Here is a 16616-nt window from a genome sequence, read left to right as displayed (position 1 = left end):
GGATAGTACTAATAGCTTGAGACCTAAAAATCTTTTTTTGCATAACTATTAGGCCATCTCCGCTGGCCTGTGGAAGTGTTCTTAACAAATACATGACAATGCAGATTTGGCTTTAGAACTGAATGATGAGTAGAAGCTGGTAGAATTTTAAGGTGCATGAGAGAAAAATCCTAGACTGTCTTAATCAGTACTGTTGACTGGATTATGGGTATTCATTAACATCTCCAGTGGAGGGGGTCCATAAAAAGAGGAAATACCATGTGAAGACAGGTGGCCATCAAAAGGTGCCAAGGAATACTGGCAGCCTCCAAAGCTGAGAAAGAGAGACAAGAAATGGGTTCACTCTTACAACCTCCAGAAGAGTATGACCCCATGACAGGTTTAATAATATTTCTAGACTTTTGACCTTCAAAACTTGAGAACATGAATTTCTATCGTTTTAAGCCATTGAGATTGTTGTAATTTGCTCCTATAGCCCATAAAATCAACACCTTCTGAGTAACATACTTATATTCTGGGGTATTTCATATCTCATATTTTAGGGCTCAGATTAGATGACATCTCAAAGTGGCCTCCTGAACATTCCCTAGCCAGAGCAGGTTCATTTTGTTTTACCCTTGATCTATCATTTAGTCAATTCTAAAATTCTTTCTTTGACTTGTGTACTTGTGTTTGATGTCTGCCTTTCCCCCACTAGATTGTGTGGTCCAGGCTATCAGGGGCTGGGTACCTGCTCCCTGATGTATTCCTAGCACCAGAGAACCTGAGCAGGATGAACACTCCATGAATGTTGAATGAATAGGTTATCCTTCCCTATGTCCTGAAGGCCAATTGAGTCTAAATGATATTCACAAGGCTGGTCCTCTAACTTGCCTTGATCAACAGGTATTGATGGCTATTTGAATTCTTATTATGGATCCTTAATCTATTCTAGAATGTGAGGCTCTTTAATATTAATTTTCTCATTCAATAAATATTTATTTATTCAAAGCTTATTATGTGTGAGGCAGTCCACTGATGATTCCTAATTGGGCTATTTTTTTTTCCCCTAATGAATTTCAATTGAGAGAGAAAAAAGCAATTGCAGCATTTTTTTTTCCCAAGGCAAAACAAGTCATGTAACAACCACAGGCCACAAACAACAAAACAATATTTCATGACACTAATTAGACCTAGGCCCTGAAAAAAATAATAATTGCTGATTCTAGAGCAGTCTTTGAAGGCCTTTTGAACTGAATAGTAAATCAGGGAACGTCAGCCCTCACCAAGCAAGCAGGTGCTCAGAGGGAAGAATAAACAAGACACTCCAGAGCTGTGTACTTTTTCTAACTCTGATTTGACTGAATTTTCTTCTGATCCAGAAGTTTTAAGGACATTGATGGACAAGGGGAACATGTTTATTGCACACACCAATTCTTCCTGCAGACTTGGCGATACCCAAACGGGCTTCATAATCAGAAATGTTCCTTTCTGTTTAAAACCCAGAAGGGGAGCTGACATCTTTTATCAAAAAGGCAGACAATTCTTCTCCCTTGACAATTCCAGATTATGGATCCCAGGAGGCTGTCCTTACACTGGTATTTTATCACTGGAATCAGAGCCACGGCTGTTTATTTTGTGAACTGCCACGTAGTTCTCAAGGTGTTGCCAGCAGGGCCTGGGCTGACAGTGACACGTGTTATTGTCACATTGCTAGATCAGAAAGAAAACACCAGATAAATAAATATCAGTGTTTTCTTGGATCTCTTTTTGCTATCATGGGCACCGGAGGCAGTGGTGTTTGTTAATTCACATATCTTCTCTGCTTGGTGAGGCCATCTCCCCTTTCATCTCTTGAAGCAGAGAGGGAGGTGGAGGTGTGGGCTGTCAGCCTGGTATGGACCAGGAAGGCACTGCATTTACTTTGAATCCTCATCTGGGCAAGGGACAGAGGTGGCTTCTGGATAGAGTCCCATCAGTAAAGGGAGGTGGAGGCTGGCAACATGGCAGGACTGTCTTCTCATTCCTCCCTCATGTGGATGGGTTACTTTGCCAGATGGTGGACAATCAGCTGTACCAGACTCAGAATCAGGTGACATGGGCTGGGATCCCAGTTAGGTACTTTCTCCATGGCACCACCAGTTATCACTGAGGTTTGAGTGCCTGCACAACCAATCTGCTGTTCCCAGTGGCTATTTCTTTTTCTGTTTATTTATTTATTTATTTATTTATTCCATTTTGTTGCGCTTGTTGTTTTTTATTGTTGTAGTTATTGTTGTTGCTGTTATTGATGTCTTTGTTGTTGGAAAGGACAGAGAGACATGTAGAGAGGAGGGGAAGACAGAGAAGGGGAGAGAAAGACAGATACTTGCAGACCTGCTTCACTGCCTGTGAAGCAACCCCCCATGCAGGTGGGGAGCTGGGGGCTGGAACCCAGATCCTTTCTCCAGTTGTTGTGCTTTGTGCCACCTGCACTTAACCCACTGCACTAACGCCCGACACCCCTTTTTCTTTCTTTTTTTTTTTTTAATAAAGAAACAGAAAGAAATAGGGAGACAGAGAATGATGGTCAGGGGAGAAAGAGAGACATCTGCAGCACTGCTCCACTGCTCATGAAGCTTTCCCCCTGTAGGTGGGACTGGGAACTTGAACCTGGGTCCTCTTGCACAGTAATGTTTGTGCTTGACACTGTGTTCCACTGTCCAGTCCCCTTGTTTAATCTCTGAGCTTCTTTGTGTCTTCCATAGGATACTGAGATCGTCCTCTCTCCCTCTTTGGTTTTGAGAGGCTTCACCCCAACTATCTCCATGAATAAAGCATTCATCTCTGCCTGGCCCCCATTTATTACCCTTCTCTGCCCTTTTCTCTTCTCTGGATCACACTCCCTGTGCCTTTGACCTTCTTCTTATCACCTGAGCCTAGATCAGGGGATGACGTTAACTGGTGGAGGCCTAGGGCTCTCATCTGGCCTGTTGCCTGGTGAGAATACAGCTCAGCTGGAGCATGGCCATGCTTGTTCTCTGACACAATGTCTCTGGCTGCTTTTGTGCTGTGGTGGCTGTGCCGAGTGGTGCAAATAAGACCAGATGCCCCAAAGCTGGACATCTATGCTCTCTAAGCCTTTACAGGAGTTTGTTGTAAAGGGTTCTGATTTTGATACTCACTCCTCTGAATAGCAATCACATTGCTTCTCAAAAGACCCAACTTCTGTTCTTGGTCTGCTTGGTGTTGTTCCCTAGCCTGTTAGTTGGTTGTGTGTGTAGAAGGTTTTCCCTGATCACACACATTTGCGACATCTGAAATTAAGGGGAAGCTTGTTTGAACTTAGTAGTCTTAGGGCCTTTGCATGTACTAATCTCTTAAAAAATATTATTTGTGTGGGAGGGATGGGGCTTTGTGTATGTATGATTTTGTTACCTTGGACTACATTCTCTCTCTCTGTCGCTCTCTCTGTCTCTCTCTCTCTCTCTCTCTCTCTCTCTCTCTCTCACACACACACACACACACACACAGCAGGAGAGAAAAAGAGAAATAGAGGGGGGGAGAGGGAGAGAGAGAGAGAAAGAGAAAGAGGACGTAGCACTGGAGCTTCCTCTGGTGCCAAAGTCCTTTCCATATGGTATTGGGGCATGAAGTAGTGCTATATGTGCACATATAAATTAATTTTTCAACTTGGAAAACTTACTGTCATTCTGTCTCCTCAGTTTTTTTTCAAGGTCTCTTCCACTGTCACTCAGGCCCCAGTTTAGATCTTTATAGAACCTTCAAGAGGCCTTTGTTGAGCAACTCAAAGAATACCCAATTTCTTTCAACCAGTTTGAAACCTGAATGTATCTCATGTATCTGTTGTCTTCACACTTACTGGCTGCCTCTCACAGAGCACAAGTTTTTTGAGGGGGATAGTCCTGGGGTGTGTCTTCTTTTCTACCTCTAGAGTCCCAGAGTGGGACACAGTGTCTGGTCCTTAGTGGCTATTTAACATCTGTCACTAGTTGTCAAGTCAACCCATACCCTCCTCTGTTCAATTACGTCTTTCTATAGGTTAGTGAATTTTAAGGAAATAATTTCTGTTCCAACCAGAATGAAAAATAATATTTTCCCAGGCTCTAACTCAGGCCTAATCTGCCTTTAAACCCAATAGCCTCAGGGCCTTTGCACATACTGTGCTTACATTTATATAATAGCTACCACAGTATCACTTGGTTAGTATTCACTGAAGGTTACTTGCCAAGGCACTGTGTTTTTCATCTGTTATCTCATGTCATTCTTCCAATGAACTTATCAAGTTGAATGAATAAAGGACTATTTTTAGTTTGTTTTCACAGGTGAGGAACTTGAGGCACTGGGAGACAACACTGTGTGCCTAAGATGGCACCTCTGATAAATGGCAGCCTGGAAAGGGCTCCAGACCCACAGAAGTGGACAATGCTAGGATTACAGCTGCCATATTGTAGGGATCACCCATTAAGTCCTCATGAGAAAGGCTTACAGGACCCAATGGTATGGTAACCAGACTAATTTCTGACCATTACTCTGGTCTGAGCAGTGGCTCTACTCTCTTTTGGGCAAATTGCCTGGAAGGTGACTTAGCAGGGCTCAAACCTGCTTCCTATAAGGAACAAGCAAGTGTGCCTTTCACAGTCTTTTCATGTCTCCTTGAATGAGTTGACAACTATAGAATGCTTATAGCATAAGAAGTGGCCCATAAGAAGTGTTTTATAATTTGCTAAATAAATAGACCTTGCTGGAAGACATTTCTTCTTGACCATAGAGGTGAGCAAAGAATAGGAGGGTCAGTGTCATCCTTTATTCCTGTGCTCTGAAGTTCAGGTTGTGATAACAGATTACTGGTGGCATACCAGCCTGGCATTAAGTAATTTTGAATGACAGTATCACTCCCTCTTTCAAAGACAGTTTAACTTAATCTTTAACACCTCATCAGCACCTCTTAATCTCCCCACACCCCACTGGACAGAGTTCTCTTGGATTTAATTAAGGGTCAAAGCCTTTGGCAGGTAACAGTATCTTTCAGGCATGTGAAAGCTTGCTTAGCATACAGTTGTATAATCATAGCCCTGACATACATCACACACACACATGCACATGTACACACACACACACGTAGTACTACTATTTTATTTTATTTATGTTTATTTGTGTTTTTACTAGAGCACTGCTCAACGCTGGTTTATGGTAGTGCTGGGGATTGAAACTGGGACATTGGAAACTCAGGCATGAAAGGCTTCTTGCATAACCATTATGCTATCTTCCTTCCCTACTCCCCCTGCCCCAAGTATGCAAGGCATGTGCTTCACTGCTGAACCATCTTCCTGCCCTAAACTAATTTGGAACTTCAATTCATTTTGAAAGACATTTTGACATTCCCAACTAGAATTGAAAGGTAATACCACTTGCCCTAATTTGAAGCTTACCATGATAGCATATATGAAGGGAAGTAATGCTGAAACCCAAGTTTACTTTCTCTTTTACTTTTATTTTTCTTTTATTGCCTTCAGGGTTTTTGCCGGAGCTTTGTTACTGCACTACGAAAACACTGCTCCGGAAGCCATCTTTTTTTCTTTGTTTTTGTTTCTGTTATTATTGTTATTGCTGTTGTTGGATAGGATAGGGCAGAGAGAAATTGAGAGAGGAGAGGCAGTAGGGGAAGAGAAAGATAGACACCTGTAGACTTGCTTCACTGCTTGTGAAGAGACCTCCTCCCCCCATGCAGGTGGGGAGCTGGGGGCTCAAACCGGAATCCTTGCACCTGCCCTTGAGCTTTGCACTATATGTGCTTAACTACTGCCCATCCCCCTCTCTTTTACTTTTTGCTAAAACAACATTGCATTACAACATATGAGATTCAGGTAGACTTCATTATAAATCAACTTCTGTACATATGTCAGTAACTTCACCACTTAAAGTTCAGATGTATTCCTTACCTTACAATTGACCCCTACTACCTGGTTCGCCTACCCCCTTAGCTCCTGGGAATCACTAGGCTGGTCTTGTAGTTGAAACATATATTTTTACTTTATTTGGTCCATTCAATTGTTTCTTCATATGACATCATATATGGTTCACCTTTCACCATCTGACTTCACTTAGCATAACACCCTCTGGGTCCTTTCATGTTGTAATAAATGGCAAAATTTCATCTTTCACTTTAATATTGCTGAGTAATGTTTCATAGTATCTATATGTCCATTCTTTTTCTGACCACCTGTTTGTGGATATTTAAATTGTTTCCTACTTCTGACTTATGAATAACTCAACAGTGAATATGGAGAACAATTAACTTTTTCCCAAGAGTGTTGTTTGTATCTTTTGGGTAAGTATCCAGAAGTGAAGTGATTGAATACAATGGGGATTTCTAATTTTGATTTTGTTAGGTGTCTCCAAATGGCTTTCCAGAAAGGGTCTGCCAGTTTATTTGTTGAGGATGAAGGAAAGGAGCTATAGCCTGACCACTAAAATATGCCTGTGTATATACTCTGTCAAAACCTAGGTGGTCACTGAAGGTGGGTTCATTTAATTGTCTGAAAATTGTTATTCACTTGAGTTGACCAAGAAGTTGGAGGGGTCTGGGGAGATAGCATGAGAGCCTTCCATGCCTGAGGCATTGAGATCCCAGGCTTAATCTCCAGCACCATTATAAGCCAAAGCAGTACTTTGGAAAGAGAGAGAGAAAGAGAGAGAGAGAAAGAAAGGGAGAGAGAAAGGAAGGAAGGAAGGAAGGAAGGAAGGAAAAAAGGAAAGAAGGAAAGAAGGAAGGGAGGAAGGAAGGGAGGAAGGAAGGAAGGGAGGGAGGGAGAAATCAGAGGAAAAATAGGTAAGGAACACAGTGGATATTACATGTAAAATGTCAAATATATGAAGAAAGCTGAGTTTTAGGAACTTCTGGCCTGGAGTTTTACTATCCAAACAGAGCATCATTTGTGACTCTCTTGTCCTCTTCCTAACTGTCATTAAATGTGCCTAAGCAGTATTTGTTCATCTTACTGCAATTTTGACTTTAACTCTGTCAGTCATTTCTCTCATGGATTCTGAATTTCATGTCTTCAGCTTAAGATGTAGAAAAAGCCTTTCTCAGCCTAGGGTTATGAAAGTTATTATCTCATATTATTCTTTAATGTTCACACATTAAAAAAAAACATGACCTTAAAAATCATTAGGCAGAAGGTCACTGGGATTGTATAGTGGTTATGCAAACTTACATTTATGTCTGAGTTTCCAAGGTCCCAGGTTCAGTCCCTGGTACCATCATAAGTCAAAGTTGAGCAGTGCTCTAGTGAATAAATACATTTTTTTTTTTTTTTTTGCTTACAGGGTTATTGCTTGAGAGTCCAAAGCTTTATCACTGTGCCAACTCTCAGACCACGCCTCCAGGGTTATTGTTGGGGGTTGGTGCTTGCACCGAGATTCTTATGCTAGCCAATTGACCACGAGAGCTTATAAATTAGCCTACAATGGAAACTAAGTAGGGTACTTGTTTTGAAAACTATTCTATTTTTTCCAATGAATGGGGGGGTCGGGCAGATCACAACTCCCAGGTATCCCGCAAAGTAGGCGGGTCACCTTAGGGGCGACCTTTACCCGCTCAAAAATTCGTCTCACATTAGCAGTGAGGATTCGGGCGTCACCCCGAATCGTTATTTTCCTTACTCATGTTTAAGGCATGAATAAATACATTTTTTAAAAGTATCAAATTGGATTGTGGTGTGTGTCAGGAGATGAGTGGGGTAGACTGCTCTGCATGCTTGAGGCACAGGGTTCAATCCCTGAAATCTTTAAAAAAATATTTATTTTCCCTTTTGTTGCCCTTGTTTTTATTTTTTGTTATTGTTGTAGTTATTGTTGTTTTGTTGTTTTGTTGCTGTAGTTGTTGTTGGACGGGTCAGAGAGAAATGGAGAGAGGAGGGGAAGACAGAGAGGGGGAGAGAAAGACACCTGAAGACCAGCTTCACCGCCTATGAAGCGACTCCGCTGCAGGTGGGGAGCCGGGGGCTCGAACCGGGATCCTCACACCGGCCCTTGTGCTTCGTGCCACCAGCGCTTAACCCGCTGCGCTACTGCTCAGCTCCCCAATCCCTGAAACCTTATGCGGGAACAACAAAGATAGAATCAACAAAACTTCCTGGATGGGAACAGTGTTTTTCCTTCTCTTAGTATTTCGCTCTCCATATGTGTGTGTGTGTGTGTGTGTGTGTGTGTGTGTGTGTGTGTGTGTGTACTAGCAAAATGCACACAGCTTAAAATTTACTACTGTAACTTTCCTTTTTTTTTTTTTTTGTCATCACCAGCATTTCACTACCCTGGAGAGACATTTTCACACAGAAAGAGAAAGACAAAGAGAGAGAGGGGGGAAAGATACCATAGTACTAAAGCATCCTCCAGTGGGGGGGGGGCTGGGCTTGAACTTGGGTCACATGCATAGTAATGCAGGTGCACTACCCATATGAGCTACTGAAACCATTAAAACAATTTTTAAAAATCCTCATTTGCTTCTTCTTCTTCTAGCGTTTGCCCTTCTTCTGTAGCCCAACAGGTCAGGTTGAAAGCTGTCAGGAGCTGCTTGTTGCTGGCTTTGAAAGTGACTGGGATCCATGTGGATTCAGTCGGCTAGGAAGGATCGTCAGTTTCCCCAATGAATGGGTACTCACGGGATGCACCATGAGAAGGTTGATCCAATGCTTATTTACTTACTGTATAGAGACAGCAGAAATTGAGAGGAAGGGATAGAGAGAGAAGAGACAGAGAGACACCTGCTACACTGCTTGTAAAGCTTCCCCCCTGCATGTGGGAACTGGGGCCTTGAACCTGGATCCCTGAACATAGAACATGTATACTCAAACTGGTGCACCATCATTCAACCCCCTTTTACAATGTTTTTCCTTTTTTAATTTCTTTTTTTAAATTTATTTTATTTACTTATTTATTTATTCCTTTTGTTGCCCTTGTTGTTTTATTGTAGTTGTTACTGATGTCATTGTTGTTGGATAGGATAGAGAGAAATGGAGAGAGGAGGGGAAGGCAGAGGGGGAGAGAAAGATAGACACCTGCAGACCTGCTTCACCACCTGGGAAGCAACTCCCTTGCAGGTGGGGAGCCAGGGGCTCGAACCGGGATCCTTTCGCTGGACCTTGTGCTTAGCGCCATCTGCGCTTAACCCGCTGCGCTACTGCCCGACTCCCCCTTTTTTTAAATTTCTTTTCAAAATATTTATTTATTCCCTTTTGTTGTCCTTTTTCATTGTTGTAGTTATTGTTATTATCATTGATGTCATTGTTGTTGGATAGGACAGAGAGAAATGGAGGAAGGAGGGGAAGACAGAGAGGGGGAGAGAAAGATAGACACCTGCAGACCTGCTTCACCACTTGTGAAGCGACCCCTCTGCGGGTGGGGAGCCGAGGCTCGAACTGGGATCCTTTTTTTTGCGCCACCTTCATCCTTTTACAATTTTTATTAGTGAATTGATACTGTTCAACAAGATTGTAAGATTAATAGGGGTACAATTTCATACAGTTCCCACCACAAGAATTCAGTGTCTAATTCCCTCCCTGGAAACTTTCTTATTCTTTATCCCTCTGGGAGTAAGACCAGCATTCTTTTTTTTAAAATTTCTTTATTGGGGGATTAATGGTTTACAGTAGACAGTAAAATACATTAATTTGTAGATGCATAACATTTCCACATGACAATGCAGCCTCCACTAGGTCCTCCTCTGCCATCATGTTTCAGGACCTGAACCCTCCCCCTCAGCCCGGTATCTTTTACTTTGGTGCAATACACCAACTCCAGTGCAAGTTCTGCTTCTTTTTTTGTTCTAATATTGTTTTTCAACTTCTGTCTGTGAGTGAGATTATCCCATATTCATCCTTTTGCTTCTGACTTGTCTCACTTCATATAATTTCTTCAAGCTCTATCCAAGATGCAGTGAGGAAGGTGAATTCACCATTTTTAATAGCTGAGTAGTATTCCATTGTGTATATATGCCACAACTTACTCAACCACTCATTTGTTGTTGGACACTTGGGTTCCTTCCAGGTTTTGGCTATTACAAGTTGTGCTGCTATGAGCATTGGTATATACAAATCTTTTTGGATGGTTATGTTTGATTCCTTAGGATATATCCCTAGGAGAGGATTTGTAGGATTACAGGGAAGGTCAACTTCTAGCCTTCTGAGAGTTCTCCAGACTGCTCTCCACAGGGGTTGGGCCAATTTACATTCCCACCAGCAGTGCAGGAGGGTTCCTTTTGGACCAACATTCTTTATGGGATACAGAGCAGAGGTTCTGCCTTCTATAATTGCTTCTCCACTTGACAAGGACTTTGGCAGGTCAATCCATACCCCATATTTCTTTCTCTTCTCCCTTCCTTCCTTCCTTCCTTCCTTCCTTCCTTCCTTCCTTCCTTCCTTCCTTCCTCCCTTTTCTTTCTTTCTTTCTTTCTTTCTTTCTTTCTTTCTTTCTTTCTAATTGATTTAATAATGATCGGCAAGATTGTAGAATAAGAGGGATACAATTCCACATAATTCCTACCATCAGAGTTCTGTATCCCATCCCCTCCATTGGCAGTTCCCCTGTTCTTTATCCCTCTGGGAGCATGTACCCAGGATCATTATGGGGTGCAAAAGGTGGGAGGTCTGGCTTCTGTAATTGTTTCTCTGCTGGACATGGGCATTGGCAGGTCAATCCATACTCCTGGCCTGTCTCTATCTTTCCCTAGTGGGGCAGGCCTCTGGAGAGGTGGAGTTCCAGGTCACAATTTGTGAAGTTGTCTGCTAAGGGACATCAGTTTGGCATCATGGTAGCAACTACAACTTGATGGCTGAAAAACATTAAAATATAAAGCAGAACAAATTGTTTAATAATCAAGAACCTGAAGGTAAGAATAGAGCAGATGAGATGTGGGGTCTTCATTTTGGTAAAAGCTAGGAAGTCTATTTTAGATATATTCCAAGAAGCTCATGAACTGCTAATTTTTGCCTGAGCCTGACAGCTAACATGCAGATGGGCTAAAGGTATTTTCTGAGGAGATGCTGTCAGAGTTGGAAATAGGACCAGAAAATTGGATGAGGGCAGAGAGTAACTCCCAAATATGGGAAAAGTATAAATACCATTAACTGTAGACTCCATCAATTTGATCAGGCACCCATGTCTATTCATATTCAGCACAGGAGCCTGTGTAATCTCTGCATCCCTGTAGGTCTGAGCTCACATTCCATGGTCAAAGCTAGAAATATTCTAGGCTGCACTCATCTCAGGACCCATCTTCCTCTAGTGACAGAGACTGTTGACCCAGCCTCCTTTTGGACAGTGGGGCAGTCCCTATCATTGTTGTTCCACATTGAGGGCAAGGTCCTGTAGAAGCCCACAAGAGGGTTTATGCTGCTTTTCCTGATGGAGATGACAAGTGATGGTGGAGAGAGGGATCTGTTAGAATCTAGGTCTGTAATATCTATGTGAGAATCCCAGGATTCCCTGACTAGGGCCCTGAATAATGGGGTGGCCTGGTAGTGACCAAAAGGGCCATTATTAAAATGTGCCAAACTCTTGTCCTTATCTAGCTTTTGTAGTCCTTACTTTATCTGAAATGGTTTGACTTAGAATGATTGAGGCAAGTGTAATAGGAAGTATGTGAGGAGGGTATTAAGGTCCAAGTAGAAAATATTTGACTAAGTACTTTATGATGTCTTTTTTTTTCTTCAGGTCTTTCTACTTGCTTGCTGTATTTATTGAGTTACTGCAAACTGTTGTGCACTTTTACTTTAAAGTATACATTTTCCCCTAATATATGGATATATATGTACACGTGCCCTATCTCAGGTTCTGTAGCTTTGTGAGGAAGTGTGCTACCTGAAATGGAATTAAAGAGTCCTGTTAAATTAAATTAAAGAGCTAGGAAAGGCCTCACCAGAGTAATTGAGCTGAAGAGTTGACATCCCACACCTGGTGTCTCTGGACATAGTTCAAAGTGAAACATGTCTAGTACTGGTTGCATTGATTGGGTTGAGATTAGCAGATGCAATATCAAATGGTATGGACTGAGAGAAGCATGAAGGAAAATGAGGCTCCAGGACTGGGAGAAATATGGGTCTTAGAATGAGGAAGGTTCCTTGCTGCCTTAGAATTTAAGAAGGCAATAGATAGTTATTATTATAAGCATTAATTTGAGATTTGGTTTACTTTGTAAATCCCATGGTTACGATTTACTGTATCATACAAGAACTGGAGATGTGAGGTTCCAGGGCACATTGTAAGGTCGACTGCCTAGGGAATTCAGGATGGAGTCATAGTAACATCTGCAACTTGGTGGCTGAAAGGCAGTATGATATAAAGCAGGAAAATTGTTTTAATAAGTAGAAACCCAAAGGTATGAACAGAGCAGATGAAATTAGGGGTCTTCATGTGGGAAGAAGCTAGTAAATCTATTTTAGGTATGTTCCAAGGTATGTTACTAAAGTCATGGGGCCCATGACTTTAGTAATTTTTGCCAGAGCCCGACAGGTAACATGAAGGCTGACTAAGGTATTATCTGGGAAGATGGCGTCAGAGTTGAGAATAGGGCTTGAAAACTGGATTAGGGCATAGAATAGCTCCCAAGTATGAGGAAACTATATAAATACTATTAACTATTATCATCATTGATCTGACCTAGGGCCTGTATCTATTCATATTTAGCACAGGAGCCTGTGTAACCTCTGAGCACCAGTCAGTCTGAGTTCACAGTCCATGGTCACAGCTGGGGACATTTTAGGTTGCATTTATTTTAGGACAAGTCTTTCTCAAGTGGCAGTCAACCTCCCTTCAGAGAGTGGGCAGTCCCTACCATTGCTGCTCTACAGTGAGGGCAAGGTCATAGAGAGTCCCACAACAGGGATTATGATGATGTTCATGATGGGAATAACCAGTGATGAAACCATTTTTTTAAATGTATAGTTCAAAAGTATTATGTAAATTCACCACCATCTATTTTCAGAACTCTTTCTTCCCTAACTGAAACTCATTTTCTCGTTCCTCCTCCTTTCAGCCATTCTACTTCTGTCTATTGTTGTTGTTATTTTATTGGCACTGGAGTTGTCACTGGGATTTGGTGCTTGCACAATGAGTCCTCCATTCCTAGTGACCATTTCTTTTTTCTTTTTCTTTTACTTGCTAAGATAGAGACATTGAGAGAGAGTTGGGGAGAGAGAAAGAGAGACACTTGCAGTACTGTTCCCCTACTTATAAAGCTTCCCCTCTGCAGGTGAGGACCGGGACTAGAACCTAGGTCCATGTGCATATTAACATATATACTCTATCAATTGCACCATCACCTGGACACTCTACTTCCTGTCTTTATGCATTGGACTATTCTAGGTACCTCTTGGAGGTAGAATCTTATAGTGTTTGTTCTCTGTCACTGCTTTATTTTGCTTAACAGAGTGTTTGTGTCATTTTTAGTCATTTGATTTTTCCTTCTGGGATTCATATTTCACATGTGTATAGTATAGGTAATAGCTTCATTTTGCCCTTCCCAAGAAATGTTTCAGTTGTTGTAGCCACATAATTTGTGGAAGACACCATTTACTCCCCTCAACCAGATGACAATCACTAGGATCACAAACTGGATCCAGAGCATCCATGCAATGGGTTTGGAGAGTTGTCTGTGTGTGTATGTGTGTGGGGGGTGTCTCTGTTTTGTCCCCTTAATCTATCTGCTAATCCCTAGGCCGGTTCCACACCATTTTGCTTCCTTCAGCTAAGACCTCAGTCAATCCCCAGGGCCTTGTTCAGGCATAATTTTTGTGTGTGTGTGTGCCATCCTTTCAACAGATCCCCAGGATTTGGAACACCATTGAGTCTCCCTAAGGTCTCCCTAAGGATCTCCCATTTCTTCCTTTTTCAAGGAAGACTGATGTGCAGGGGTCTCAGTCTGGATATGGCCTGTGTATTCCAGACATGCTTGTGGGATCACATACTCCCTGATTAACCTGGGTACCCCACCACCACCACCACAGGCTGGGGTTACTGAGAGGTCAGTGGGTCACTTCTGCCTCAGGATTCAGTGGGAAGCCTAGGTCCTCCTGGCGTAATTTGGACTCCTCTGCCTGTCATGGAACCCTGCCATGACCCAGCTGATTGTCAGGGCAACTTCAAGATAAGGCAAGTTAATCTTGGTTCCCCTCCAAGGACATTTGGTACTGACGTACAAAAACAGAATCCACTCAAAATTCACTTTGGAGGAGACCCCCAAAGCAGTGACGGGATACACCCCTGTGTTTTCACAAAGGGCTTGTGGCAACACTGCCTAGGCCACCTCTCTGAGGTTGTCACAAGAGCCCCTGCTGGAGGAGGCAGGACTGGCTCACAGGCCATGGGCCTGCAGGGCTGGACAAAATGTGGGCCGAGAGTGGGCCAGATCATCATGCCCATAAATCTCTGGCCATTTCTCATCACATGAGCCACCCACTAATTTGCTCCCTCTAGGTTTCTGGTAGGAGACAGAAGACATAAGGGGAGTTGAGGTAGAGTAGAGATAAGCTGGGGAGCCTGATGTGGAACAATGGGCCTCTTGCCTCCCTCATCCTACCTTCCAGCAAAAGAGACGCCCCCTGGAGAGCCTGGACCAGTGCATCACTTCACCCAGGGGACACAGTGATACACAGTGCCTGGAAGGGCATGCTGGGCTTCTGGGCATTGCAGGTCAGCTCTGCTGGGAGGCTTCTAGGAGGGCAGAGGACAAAATAAGTCACAAGCTCAGAGTCATGTCTCCTCCACTGTCTGCACTGGCATTTGGCACACACAGAGATGTATATACAGACACATTTGAACCACTGCTTTCCCCTTTCTTTTATTTGACAGGACAGAAAGAAACTGAGAGGGGAGGGGGATATAGGGAGGGAGGGAGGGAGGGAGGGAGAGACAGACAAAGAGAGAGAGAGAGAGGCAGAGATGAGAGAGAGAGAGAGATTGTGTGTGTGTGTGTGTGTGTGTGTGTGTGTGTGTGTGTGTGCGAGAGAGAGAGAGAGAGGAGAATGGGGGCCAGGTGGTGGCACATCTGGTTAAGTGCACATAGCATTATGGGTCTCTTCCTTCTCATCTCAAGGCATAAGCATATATGCCTTAAGAGGCAGAACTAAAGTATACAAGCAAAGGTCTAGGAAGACAGCATAATGGTTATACAAAGTGACTTTCTTGCTTGAGTCTCTGAGCTTCCAGGTGCAATTCCCAGCACTACCATAAGGCAGAGATGAGAAGTGCTCTGGTATAAATAAATAAATAAATAAATAAATGGTCTACTACGTGGGTAGGTGGGTGGAGAGTAAAGTAAGGTCTAGTGAGGCCCTGAGAGAATCCTGAGGAGCCTGTCAAAACACTTTGCACTAGGGAGGATGCAGAATGCCCCTGTTCTGTCCTGTTGAACCATCATTCACCTTCCTGTTGCCTAATGCTCAGCCAAGCACCTGTTCCTTTCTTTGCTTTCAAATCCAACGTTAGCCCTCAGAACAACACCCTTGGGGAGAGAGTGTGGCCCTTAGTGGCAGTGATTTGTGGCCTGGTTGTTGCCTTTAATGAGATGTTACAGCATCAGTTCTGGCACCATGATCTCCTCAGGGCATCTTTCAGGAGAGGCAGGCACAGCCTGGAAAGCCCCAGGGCATGTTCCAGTCACACTAGCTGGCCTGAGTTTTCTCTACCCTTATTATTTTATATTTATTTATTTTTAAATTTTTTATTGGGGAATTAATGTTTTACATTTTACAGTAAATACAATAGTTTGTACATGCATAACATTTCTCAGTTTTCCACATAACAATACAACCCCCACTAGGTCCTCTGTCACTCTTTTCCAGGACCTGAATTCTTCCTTGCACCCACCCACCCCAGAGACTTTTACTTTGGTGTAATACGCCAATTCCATTTCAGGTTCTACTTGTGTTTTCTCTTCTGATCTTTTTTTTCAACTTCTGCCTGAGAGTGAGATCATCCCATACTCATCCTTCTGTTTCTGACTTATTTCACTTAACATGAATTTTTCAAGGTCCATCCAAGATCGGCTGAAAATTGTGAAGTCACTATTTTTTATAGCTGAGTAGTACTCCATTGTGTAGATATACCACAACCTACTCAGCCACTCATCTGTTGTTGGACAATGGGTTGCTTCCAGGTTTTGGCTATTACAAATTGTGCTGCTAAGAACATATGTGTACACAGATCTTTTTGGATGGGTGTTTTGGTTTCCTTAGGATATATCTCCAGGAGGGGAATTGCAGGGTCATAGGGTAGGTCCATTTCTAGCCTTCTGAGAGTTCTACAGACTGTTCTCCACAGAGGTTGGACGAATTGACATTTCCACCAGCAGTACAGGAGGGTTCCTTTGACCCCACAACCTCTCCAGCATTTGCTGCTATTACCTTTTCTGATGTATGACATTCTCACAGGAGTGAAGTGGTATCTCATTGTTATCTTTATTTACATTTCTCTAACAATCAGAGACTTGGAGCATTTTTTCATGTGTTTCTCAGCCTTTTGGATCTCTTCTGTGGTGAATATTCTGTCCATGTCCTCTTCCCATTTTTGGATGGGGTTATTTGTTGTCTTATTGTTGAGTTTGGTAAGCTCTTTATATATTTTAGTTATTAGCTTCTTGT

The 16616-nt window shown here is 42.7% G+C and overlaps 1 long non-coding RNA gene and 1 other non-coding gene across 2 annotated transcripts in view; one reads left to right on the top strand and one right to left on the bottom strand.

Annotated features, from left to right (window-relative positions):
* The window catches only part of LOC132536988 (uncharacterized), a 71620-nt gene that overhangs the window by 22594 nt on the left and 32410 nt on the right, over positions 1 to 16616 (top strand). The gene's annotated exons all lie outside the window — the stretch shown is intronic.
* LOC132537115 (U12 minor spliceosomal RNA) lies at positions 7512 to 7659 on the bottom strand. Its single transcript, XR_009548594.1, has one exon. It is a non-coding gene; the product is annotated as a U12 minor spliceosomal RNA (small nuclear RNA).

Source organism: Erinaceus europaeus, chromosome 2 (genome assembly GCF_950295315.1).
Source record: "Erinaceus europaeus chromosome 2, mEriEur2.1, whole genome shotgun sequence".
Classification (NCBI taxonomy): domain Eukaryota; kingdom Metazoa; phylum Chordata; class Mammalia; order Eulipotyphla; family Erinaceidae; genus Erinaceus; species Erinaceus europaeus.
This window is presented reverse-complemented; position numbering and strand designations above follow the sequence as displayed.